The following is a 13272-nucleotide window of genomic DNA, read 5'->3' as shown; positions in this document are numbered from 1 at the left end:
ACATATTAGCGATATTTCTATTTCTAGGAAGTTTGAGGCAATAGAATAATGTAAGGCGGAATGTTTTGTAGTTTTGTATGGCCTAAAGTAGCGACTATGGTGTCGTGTAAAAACATCGGACAATCTCAATTTTGTTTTAATGAATAATAATGTGATTATTTCTGTAACTGATACAGCAATACTGCTGATGTGGCTTTAAGCAATATTTACTCTCTCACTAACAGTGATATATATTGTTTCCAGCTTCCTCACACTTTAATGTTTTCACTATCCATGAACATTCATGTACACAATTTCTTTTGTTAAATTATGTTTAGCATGTTGAGGGTTTTAATTTAAAGTACATAGAAAACAGCTGGGTCTTTGTGTATGTAAATTACATGATAGCATTTTCAAGCTCAAGTCATACATTTTCTAAATGCTACTTGGAGAATGAAGAGCATAAAAGAAGCATGACCACTGTGCAGCACTACTAATGTGCGCATGCGCCTTGACCTTATGATATCACGCATGCGCACGGACAGCGTCTAAAAAACGAGAACACGAGAAAATAAAATGTCGCATTCTCGCGTTCTCGCGATTTTTGTTTTTGTGGCCTCATTTGACAAGTCGAGATTGCGAGATAGCGAGATTTTTCATCATGTCCAAATGTCGCATTCTCGCGTTGTCGATTTTTGACAAAAAGTGCTATGTATCAAAAACACGCATTCTCGTGTTTTTGGCATATTTAGCTCGTTTCCAAAGGTCGAGATCGCGAGAATGCGAGATCGCGAGAATGTCCCTTACAGTATTCCATAACTACCCGTTTATACTCGTCCATGTTTTTGACGGACAATATAATTTACATGCTCGGTAATAGTGCGGACGGGCATCATTGTGTGTTTCCGTGCTTTGTTCAGGTGAACAATTGACTTGTCCTTGCATGTGTTTGTGATGGATGCCACCTGTCTGGCAGAATACGCTCACCTTTTCGCGAACACCCGTTGGATGGCCTGAGCCACTTTTTTATCCCACATCAGTCTGATACACCGTGTATAACTGAAATACTGTTCAAAGTGGTTTTTAATGCGATCACCGTAGTGTGTTACTGCAACTGTCCAAATTTTGTGTAGTGATGTTATGTAATATGTAAAATAAAGCATATTCAATTATCCAATTGATTAGAATATACTTGCGTCAGTGTATTTTATGAACGCCCAAAACCGTATTTGTTAAACACATATAATAACAGATCATATACGCGCATGGTGCCTTGACTTACTATTAGCTTTAATAGGCCATTCCGGAATAAAATAGTTCCCCCAAAAGCGAGGAACATCTGTTTTAGTTTGTTTACAAGAAATATATTCCAAAATATATCCTCATTAGATGAGAAGGTCTGTTAAGAACTACCTCAGTATGTCAATCACAATGACAGAGCATCGTAATACATTATATTTACATCAAGTACAAGACGTCAAAATGGCCGACACGATAAACATGACGGGAGATATTTCCGAAGTTGTTAATTAGCCTGTGGCGATTTCAAGCCTTTGTGATCACTGATCAATTGAGCGATCATTGAAAGGTGATTGTAAAGATGTGTCAAATAGATACTTAGGTATTTTCATAGATTGCTGTAGATTGTCACTACGATAGTTTGGATTTTTTGGTTTTATTTCTCTAGGATGGGTTGTAGCGAGGGTATCCTTGAACGGGCATGCAACCAAACTCTATGACTTAACTCAGAGTATGATAAGACGCTACGTTCAAAATTAAAGGGTCTAAATGATGAGAAACAACGCTTCTGTATGAATACGTACTATGGAATTCCCAGGGTTTTCCCCAGGAATGTGGAAGTAGTCAGCGCTTACGTAATTTCAAGAATACAGTCACGTGAAAAACGTCATGTGACCCACCTCTCGTCCTATGGAAAAGCCGTATATCGTGTAAACTTCACATTACAAAATTAGTTACTGTTATAACCAAATGAAACACAACCCATTATCCGATAGAGGTAACTGTGCATAGCGGAGGGATTGTTATCTTAATAAACTTGGTACATGGTTTGGTTTGACTTCTTGGCGCGTGTCTGAATTCCATTAACATGTTACATATCCTAAAACTGACTAATCAGCAATTCTCGCTGCGCGCGACAGATACTAGAGCAAGGCATGCCAGAAATACGAAACCTATTGCTTCCGAAAGGAAGCCTTCTGCATCACGTGCGTCGGGGGACCAGCGCCATCTGATTGGCCGTTAACAGCTGTACAAGGCGGAGCAAAAAGCATCGTTTTTTCGTCCATTTTACGCTTGAAAAACTCGACGCTTTTCCGGACACTTTCTAGACGCTAACAAATTAATCAATTTTAATGAATTTTTAGTCGTTTTTCCGTCCAATAACCATATACGAAAAAAACCGACGTTTTCGTGTTTGCGGTGTGATAACTTTCTAAGTGTTCCTAATCGTTTACTTTTAAAAAGCAAATTTATTTTATACATATTTGGTGAAATGTAATAATATTTTCTAATCATGTTTTCTCTCATTTTGAAATAGTGGACAGAAAAATAGATAGTGGAACTCCTCACCTAAATCAAATGATTTACAAAATGGACATTTTCTTTCAGTTAAAAGGTTTTTTTCCACCTTCCAGTTTCAGTTGGGAGATTGTGATTGGAGGTGCTAGATTTAAATAAGTCTCGCAAAATACGTATTTTCATATTTAAAAAATCTTCGAAAATCAGGGATTGATTTTTAACTATGGTATACATGGCTCCTTTGGAAGATTTATCTCGTGTGGCTTTCCAGAATTGTAAACTGATGTCATTAATTTGTTCTCAACAATATTTTTTAGATGAATTGGACTTTGAAAACTTTGTGATTGCCAAATGAAACTTAGCCCAAGATCGTAAAGATTTGTTTTTCCAAGGTTATCCATGTATGTTTGCGTATTTCAAATAGGTTATCATTATATAACAGCTTGTAAATGAGTAAAGATAATTTTGATGATTTTCCGGATAAGAGTTTTACCCCAAAAGAAACCATTCTGATCTTAACTACATGTATTACAGAAGTTCGCCATAAACCATATATTTTGGAGTACTAGTCCAAAGTGATGGTAAATGTTTAAGAAAACGTAGCTGGACACGTTCCTTATTCGATACAGTGTCGAACCCCCACACTTCACATCCGTATAGAAGAATTGGTTAGACCATACTAGGCGCAGTTGGCAACCAACTGACAAATTAAATTTACGTCATTGCGCCAAAACATAATACATTGATTTGATTGCTTGCTCTTCAAGATTTTGTTTTGTAATAGTGAATTTAGAATTCGTCTGCATGGTGACGCCTAGATATTTATAGGTCTCAACGTTTTCCAAAATATCTTGGCTAATTTTGAAAGTATGGTTGTAATCACGTTGATCCTCCCAAATAGCATTACGTTTGATTTCGAAACATTAACCTTAAGCTTCCATCTATCACAATACTTATTAAAAGAGTCTAACAGTGTTTGCAAGTGCTGTATATTTGTAGCCATGAGGACTACATCATCAGTATACAGTAGAAATAAAGATGGTGATTATTCTTCAATTCCATCATTGAACTAATTTCGTCCTAACTGGACGCCTTTACATGAGTCGTACAGAAGACCTTCTTCTAAATCATTTTAAAATATGGCAAACAAAAGTGGAGACAGGTTGTCTCCCTGTCTAACGCCATTTTTACAAGAGAAGAAGCATGTTAAATTATCATTACACGAAATGTTGGATGAAATATCTTCGTTTAGCATCAAGTCCGGATGCCTTATCCAGAAGACATACATGTACATCCCATATGGTGACTGTTTTTCACAACTGTAAATTTTTAAATGAACGCGGTCGTCTTGTGTGTCACTGCAGCCTCACACAGTCACACGTGTCTCACTACAGCCTCACACAATCACACGTGTGTCACTACAGCCTCACAGTCACACGTGTGTCATTACAGCCTCACACAGTCACATATGTGTCACTACAGCTTCACAGTCACATATGTGTCACTACAGCCGCACACAGTCACACGTGTCTCACTACAGCCTCACACAATCACACATGTGTCACTACAGCCTCACACGGTCACATATGTGTCACTACAGCCTAACACAGTCACATGTGTCACTACAGCTTCACAGTCACATATGTGTCACTACAGCTTCACAGTCACACGTGTGTCACTACAGCCTCACACAGTCACACGGGTCACTACAGCTTCACAGTCACATATGTGTCACTATACAGCCTCACACAGTCACACGTGTCACTAAAGCCTCACACAGTCACAAATGTGTCACTACAGCCTCACACGTGTCATTACTTCCTCACACAGTCACATGTGTCACTACAGCCTCCCACAGTCACACATGTCACTACAGCCTCACACGTGTCACACGTGTCTCACTACAGCCTCCCACAGTCACACATGTCACTACAGCCTCACACGTGTCACACGTGTCTCAATACAGCCTCACATAGTCACATATGTGTCACTACATCCTCACACAGTCACACGTGTCACTACAGCCTCACACGTGTCACACGTGTCTCACTACATCCTCACATAGTCACATATGTGTCACTACAGCCTCAGTCACACATGTCACTACAGCCTAACATAGTCACATATGTGTCACTACAGCCTCACACAGTCACACGTGTCAATACAGCCTCACACAGTCACACGTGTCACTACAGCCTCACACAGTCACACGTGTCACTACAGCCTCACAAAGTCACACGTGTCACTACAGCCTCACACAGCCACACGTGTCACTACAGCCTCACACAGTCACATGTGTCACTACAGCCTCACACACTCACATATGTGTCACTACAGCCTCAGTCACACGTGTGTCACTACAGCCTCACACAGTCACACGTGTCACTACAGCCTCATAGTCACATTTGTGTCACTACAGCCCCACAGTCACACATGTATCACTACAGCCTCACAGTCACACGTGTGTCACTACAGCCTCACAGAGTCGCACGTGTCACTACAGCTTCACACAGTTAAATGTGTCACTACAGCCTCACACAGTCACATATGTGTCACTACAGCTTCTCACAGTCACACGTGTCACTACAGCCTCACAAAGTCACACGTGTCACTACAGCCTCACACAGTCACATGTGTCACTACAGCCTCACACAGTCACATATTTTATCACTACAGCCTCAGTCACACGTGTCACTACAGCCTCACATAGTCACATATGTGTCACTACAGCCTCACACAGCCACACGTGTCATTACTTCCTCACACAGTCACATGAGTCACTACAGCCTCACACAGTCACATATGTGTCACTACAGCCTCACACAGTCACATATGTGTCACTACAGCCTCAGACACACATGTCACTACAGCCTCACACAGTCACACGTGTAACTACGGCTTCACACAGTCACATCTGTCACTACAGCCTCACACACTCACATATGTGTCACTACAGCCTCAATCACACGTGTCACCACAGCCTCACACAGTCACATATGTGTCACTACAGCCTCACACAGTCACACGTGTCACTACAGCCTCACACAGTCACACGTGTCTCACTACAGCCTCACAGTCACATTTGTGTCACTACAGCCTCACACAGTCACACATGTATCACTACAGCTTCACACAGTCACACGTGTCACTACAGCCTCACAGTCACACGTGTGTCACTACAGCCTCACACAGTCACGTGTGTCACTACAGCCTCACACAGTCACACGTGTCACTACAGCCTCACACAGTCACATATTTGTCACTACAGCCTCAATCACACATGTGTCACTACAGCCTCACACAGTCACTTATGTGTCACTACAGCCTCACAGTCACATGTGTCACTACAGCCTCACACGTGTCACACCTGTCTCACTACAGCCTCACACAGTCACTTATGTGTCACTACAGCCTCACACAGTCACACGTGTCACTACAGCCTCACACGTGTCACTACAGCCTCACACAGTCACACGTGTCACTACAGACTCACACAGTCACATGTGTGTCACTACAGCCTCTCACAGTCACATATGTGTCACTACAGCCTCACACAGTCACATATGTGTCACTACAGCCTCTCACAGTCACACGTGTCTCACTACAGTCTCACACAGTCACATATGTGTCACTACAGCCTCACACAGTCACACGTGTCACTACAGACTCACACAGTCACACGTGTCACTACAGCCTCACAGTCACATATGTGTCACTACAGCCTCACACAGCCACACGTGTCACTACAGCCTCACACAGTCACACATGTCACTACAGCCTCCCACAGTCACATATGTGTCACTACAGCCTCACACAGTCACACGTGTCACTACAGCCTCATAGTCACATTTGTGTCACTACAGCCCCACAGTCACACATGTATCACTACAGCCTCACAGTCACACGTGTGTCACTACAGCCTCACAGAGTCGCACGTGTCACTACAGCTTCACACAGTTAAATGTGTCACTACAGCCTCACACAGTCACATATGTGTCACTACAGCTTCTCACAGTCACACGTGTCACTACAGCCTCACAAAGTCACACGTGTCACTACAGCCTCACACAGTCACATGTGTCACTACAGCCTCACACAGTCACATATTTTATCACTACAGCCTCAGTCACACGTGTCACTACAGCCTCACATAGTCACATATGTGTCACTACAGCCTCACACAGCCACACGTGTCATTACTTCCTCACACAGTCACATGAGTCACTACAGCCTCACACAGTCACATATGTGTCACTACAGCCTCACACAGTCACATATGTGTCACTACAGCCTCAGACACACATGTCACTACAGCCTCACACAGTCACACGTGTAACTACAGCTTCACACAGTCACATCTGTCACTACAGCCTCACACACTCACATATGTGTCACTACAGCCTCAATCACACGTGTCACCACAGCCTCACACAGTCACATATGTGTCACTACAGCCTCACACAGTCACACGTGTCACTACAGCCTCACACAGTCACACGTGTCACTACAGCCTCACAGTCACATTTGTGTCACTACAGACTCACAGTCACACATGTATCACTACAGCTTCACACAGTCACACGTGTCACTACAGCCTCACAGTCACACGTGTGTCACTACAGCCTCACACAGTCACGTGTGTCACTACAGCCTCACACAGTCACACGTGTCACTACAGCCTCACACAGTCACATATTTGTCACTACAGCCTCAATCACACATGTGTCACTACAGCCTCACACAGTCACTTATGTGTCACTACAGCCTCACAGTCACATGTGTCACTACAGCCTCACACGTGTCACACCTGTCTCACTACAGCCTCACACAGTCACTTATGTGTCACTACAGCCTCACACAGTCACACGTGTCACTACAGCCTCACACGTGTCACTACAGCCTCACACAGTCACACGTGTCACTACAGACTCACACAGTCACATGTGTGTCACTACAGCCTCTCACAGTCACATATGTGTCACTACAGCCTCACACAGTCACATATGTGTCACTACAGCCTCTCACAGTCACACGTGTCTCACTACAGTCTCACACAGTCACATATGTGTCACTACAGCCTCACACAGTCACACGTGTCACTACAGACTCACACAGTCACACGTGTCACTACAGCCTCACAGTCACATATGTGTCACTACAGCCTCACACAGCCACACGTGTCACTACAGCCTCACACAGTCACACATGTCACTACAGCCTCCCACAGTCACATATGTGTCACTACAGCCTCACACAGCCACACGTGTCACTACAGCCTCACACAGTCACACATGTCACTACAGCCTCACAGTCACATATGTGTCACTACAGCCTCACACAGTCACACCCGCACTACAGCCTCACACAGTCATATGTGTCACTACAGCCTCAGTCACACGTGTCACCACAGCCTCACAGTCACATTTGTGTCACTACAGCCTCACAGTCACACATGTATCACTACAGCTTCACACAGTCACACGTGTCATTACAGCCTCACACAGTCACATGTGTCATTCCAGCCCCACACTGTCACACGTGTCTCACTACAGCATCACAGTCACATATGTGTCACTACATCATCACACAGTCACGTGTCACTACAGCACCACACAGTCACACGTGTCACTACAGCCTCACAGTCACATATGTGTTACTACAGCCTCACACTTCAGTGTGGTGGGAAGGGAATTGGGGCTTAACATTGCATTCAAGATTATTGCACTTACATAGCGACATTGATATGGATATAGCAGTTTGATACCACACATAAGGCATACTGGCTCTTAGCCGACCAGCTCTTGTTGTATATCCTTAATGCTTAATACAAGGCGCGGTAACAACAAGCATCACTTTTTAAAGTTATGTTATGATGCAACCAGAGAGAGAACTAACAACCTTCCACTCTCCATGCAGATACTCTGCCCACGAGACCTCAGAGTCAGTCCACGCGCTTGTAGTAATGGACTGTGCTTCAGTAATAGCACACAGCTTCATGTCATTATGAGAGCCAAAAACACACATATCCTGTAGGTATATGACAGATGTATCCTAGTCATTGGGGAATCTACCTTTTTGGAATTAAAGTCACTCAACAGATTATCACAACATCACTTACTTAGCTATGATAACTTAAGTGTTGGCTTCCATTGTCTATTGCTAATCACCTATCAGCGCCAATCATCTGTTGGCTTCCTTTGTTAGCTTCTACTCTTTGGTATCTTTCACCTTTTGTTTTCTTATTAATTTTGTTGTCCTTAAATGTACATATATATGCTCTTTTGAGCCGTCTCAACAGAATACAATACAAAGCCTTAATGCTTGCCACAGGCGCAGCAACAGGCACTTCACTAGAACCACTAAATGTAGAAACAGGAAACCTCCAATTGAGGCTAAGAAGGGAAAATCCCTCACTAAAGCCATCTTGGATATTAGTACGAGAACTCATCCGAAGTCACAATTGTGATGACATTCAGCCACCAGAAATTCACTACAAAGGGCTACACCCTCCCTGGACTTTACAAACTCCCAAAGTTGACACTGCTTTAACATCCCTTAAAAGGAAAACCCAACCCTACCACGATCGGTAGCTAACACTAAAATTCAAACATCCTGGGACAGCTGGGCCCGTATATACACTGATGACCAAGAATCCTATCAACATCAGTGCTGGTTACGGGACCCATATTCACGTTGTCAACGCGCATGTTGACGGGGAATTAGCTCATCGGGGAATAAAGGAGAAAATCGACATCACTGTCCCGAACGCTTTATGCACAACATGTAAACAATAAACAACAATTGCACAATGAGCGGAATACCTGCTCAGACAACACAAACACAGCGATAAGCGGACCTTCCAGTTCAGGCATACATGAGGTGATCGGAGCTCCAGCTCACCTCAGGACGTTTTCCTACGAGCGGCACATCCTGTTCGACGTCGTCCCTACGGTACCGTCCCTACACCAACACTCGGAATACCAAGCTTGACTAACACTCAAGTAACAGTGTAATGGTAGCACATATATAGTAATGAACAACAATGGAAAGACAATGTATTCACTGCTAAATTGGAGGCAATGCATCATGCACTCAAACTCATACCGGAACTTCCGGAAGCACAGGCAGCCGTCCTATTAGAGTCGCTAAGAGCACTTCAAACCATCAGCGGCAGAAATTCAAACTCCAGGTCAAACACAGTCAATAATATTCTATACGAATATACACAACTATCGGACCAAGGGCAACAGGTGGAGTTGTGTTGGATCCCCTCTCATATACAGTCTATTCTCTTCAGGAAACTAGAGATAAAAATAAAAATCAAAGCCTCTATAGCAGAAAGATGGCAAGCCCAAAGGGACGCAAGTACGATCGGCAGATGGCTATACCAAATTCAACCTAAGATCCGACAAAAGCTCATACTCAAATGAAAGGGAAAGTGAAATTGACATCTCACGCCTCAGACTCGGTCATAAAAGCACTGTGACAAGGTTTGTTCATCTTGCAATCAGGCTGAAACCATTGCTCTCGTATTACTAGAATGTCAAGACCATGTCCCAGCCCGGGCTCGGTTAAAACAAGAATTGCAGTTAGATCCGCTATCTGTCATAGATCTCCTAAGGCCAAGAGATGCAATAGCGAAGGCCAAACTAACTCTATTCCTGAGAGATGGACAGCTTGTCGGACGTATATAAACAGAGCAACCAAGGATAAAAAATAAAATTATATCAATATAAGAACATAGAAATCATATCAATACAAAAACAGAAATTATGTGAATACCAAACTCACAATAGGTATGTCTACCCAACTCACACACAGGAGTCCCAAAGAGGGACAGGTCAGCTGAAATTGCTTAGGCAGAGGGCGACCTCTTAAACACTTAATGCAACAACAACTATTAAGCACAGATGCAGCAAGCTGAACGAATGGTGAAGCGCAGTCAACGTGTTCTGGCGTCAATGCAGCTTGGCGACAATGTTACTGTCCCAATTCCCCATGTTGATCGATGCCGTTCCGATCCTAGCAATATCACAGGTGTTGTGATTGATTGCAGTGACAATGACTTGTACACAACAGCTGTGAAAGGTGGCATACTGAATGGGAAGTTCTCTCGTAACCAGTTTGATGTTTGTGCTCCAGCATTGTACTCGACTGAAGACGTTGTCACTGACAGGAACATTTCACCTCGCCAGGCTGTGCAGTTGAATCCAACTCTGGAGGACAAGGTTTCACCCGGTGTAACTGTGCTGGTACAAAGAAATGTCAGACCAGTTGTAGATGTTTCAAAGCTGGGCTGCTTTGTAACTCAAGGTGCCACTCAAGTCTGACATGTGTCAACAAAAACAAATTGTTCTTGTTTGTTGAGTCTATCCAATGTTTGATGTAGCATTTATTTGATTACAGTGAAGACTAATTGTTAAGTTAAGTGAAAGGTATTATCATGTCAAATTTTTTTTTTATCAAGTTTGACCATATAAGAGTCTCAAAAGTAATTTCAGGGAGTATGTCCAACACATTTGATGTTAAACCAGGGAATATGTATAATACCTGAACATTTTAGGGATTATGTTTATTCCCTGAGTGAATCAGACATTAAATATATTCCTTGAAAATTTCAGGGATTATACATATTCCCTGTAACATACATACACACCCATGGGTCTCCCAGGGAGAGGATGCATTGACGAAGGGAAGACTCTTGTGAAGTTCTGACCTATCAGCTAAATCTGAAACGTTAAACCTCGCTTAGCCCGAAGAACAGGTTTCTGTTGTCCAAACAAACATCGTGATAAAATATCTCCCATACAACATTTTAAATAATAATACTTGTTTATATATAACTATTTTTGGTAGATGATTCACCCAATGTGTATTTGGCGTGTGCACTGCAGCATTATACTCGTGTTTGATGAACGCAAGAAAATATTAAACTTTCATGATCAATGCAACTTTTACTTGTTCGTGTTGGTGTCGGTTATGTGGGGTAAATGAAATGTACCATTAATATAAATGCTTTCTTTATCAGAATCTGTATTTAGACTAAAGTGTTCACATAAACAAGACTGGCAAGCTATGTTGTTTAGCAAAAACAAAACACTATACCTATTTCAAAATTTCAGTGTGTGTTAACGCTCTATTTAAAATGTTTAACCCTTTCTAAATTTAGGTTTGCACAAGCAGGATTTCGTTGCAGTTCACAGGGAAGAAATGTGGTGTATCAATTGAACAATAATCATGTTGAAGATGAATATTATTTTTATTAGTATAATTCTCTTCGTAAAATATGTATACCTAATAAAAATTATGTAGTGCAACCCTCCCTTCATAATTTTTATATTCTTTTATCAACATTAAATGTGAACACCATCCAACACATAGCCATGTTTATCGCCCATGCAAACTGTCTGAGAGATCCTTGTTCGTGTTTGTGTCATTCACAATATACTGTCTGGCGTACACAATGTACTTGCTACAGTGCTACAATGTTATGTTCATGGAACATGGGCCGATGGCCTACATTCTTCTTGAATAAACTACTATACACAATTGAAAGACTGTACTCGCAATAGATATGTGTACCCTACTCACACACATGAGTTTCAAAGAGGGACAGGTCAGCCGAAATTGCTGAGGCAGAAGGCGACGTTTTATACACATAAAGCAACAACAACAACTTTGAGGAATATATTTGCAATGATGTGATGAAATATGTCCTGTAAAAACTTCAACGCCAATAAATTGAAATACATTCGCATGAATTCGTATGATAAATAAAACGTACTTGTTGAGAGGTGAGGCCGGATTTTAATATGTACATAGGTAAAACTTCTATAAAGGTAACAACCAACCAAAATAGTAATGTAATGATAAAATATAAATTATATTTCACATGATACAATATATTTGCACATAATTTCAACAGAACAGATATTTATTCATGAAAAAGACTTGGGCTTCAGCCCCTCCTCTAACAGATACACACAAAAAAAATATTGACAACGGAGGTAGGACACTATTTCATATTTACTGTAAGCAGGATTTAATATATTTAGAAATGTATAATTAGTTAATGCTTTAAAGAGACTGACCATACCTAATTTGACAGTCATATCTTTCAACACAATTATACTATTTAACGCTTAAAAGAAATTCAGCATAAACCTTTCGCACGCATCCAGCTCTGCATACATTGAAAAAAGTGTTTAATAATGCTATACAGATGAGTAAAGACCTTATTTTTGCATTTGTCGTATGTGCTGTTGTTGTTGCTTTTAGTGTTTAATAGGTCGCCTCTTTGGGACTCATGTGTGTGAGTTGGGTACGCATATCTACACCCTTTAAAAAAAAAGAAACGCACAGATAGTATGTAGATCATTGAACCTGACTACACAAAACATCCGTTATATAAATTGGATATATGTTATTGGAAAATGTTGGTGGTCAAAACGCAGCCATTGTCGATTTGCAATGTCTTAAACGGCATTGTTTTCACACTTGTTAAAAAAATGTCATGGAGGAAAACAGTAAAGCAAAATGCACGTGCAAGTTATATCAATCGTAACTCGTGGTAGTGGCTATAAAAAGGCAAACGTGAGCCAATAATTTGTCGTTCAACTGTCAGCATTTTTTAAACTTCGAAAATGCCAAGTTAATCTTTGACCGAGACTGGCCACAGGATGGAGAGTTCTGGACAAATGGGTTTCAAGAATTAAATAAAATATTTCCATATTCAGGGTCAGGGTGGAGGTGAGG

The 13272-nt window shown here is 41.7% G+C and overlaps 1 protein-coding gene across 5 annotated transcripts in view; it reads right to left on the bottom strand.

Annotated features, from left to right (window-relative positions):
- LOC124119067 overlaps positions 1 to 13272 on the bottom strand; it is a 117845-nt gene that overhangs the window by 90430 nt on the left and 14143 nt on the right. The window lies entirely within an intron of this gene.

This window comes from Haliotis rufescens, unplaced genomic scaffold (genome assembly GCF_023055435.1).
Source record: "Haliotis rufescens isolate VD_foot unplaced genomic scaffold, xgHalRufe1.0.p SCAF_31, whole genome shotgun sequence".
Taxonomy (NCBI): domain Eukaryota; kingdom Metazoa; phylum Mollusca; class Gastropoda; order Lepetellida; family Haliotidae; genus Haliotis; species Haliotis rufescens.
Note: the sequence above shows the minus strand (reverse complement) of the source record. Positions and strands in the feature narration are given on the sequence as shown.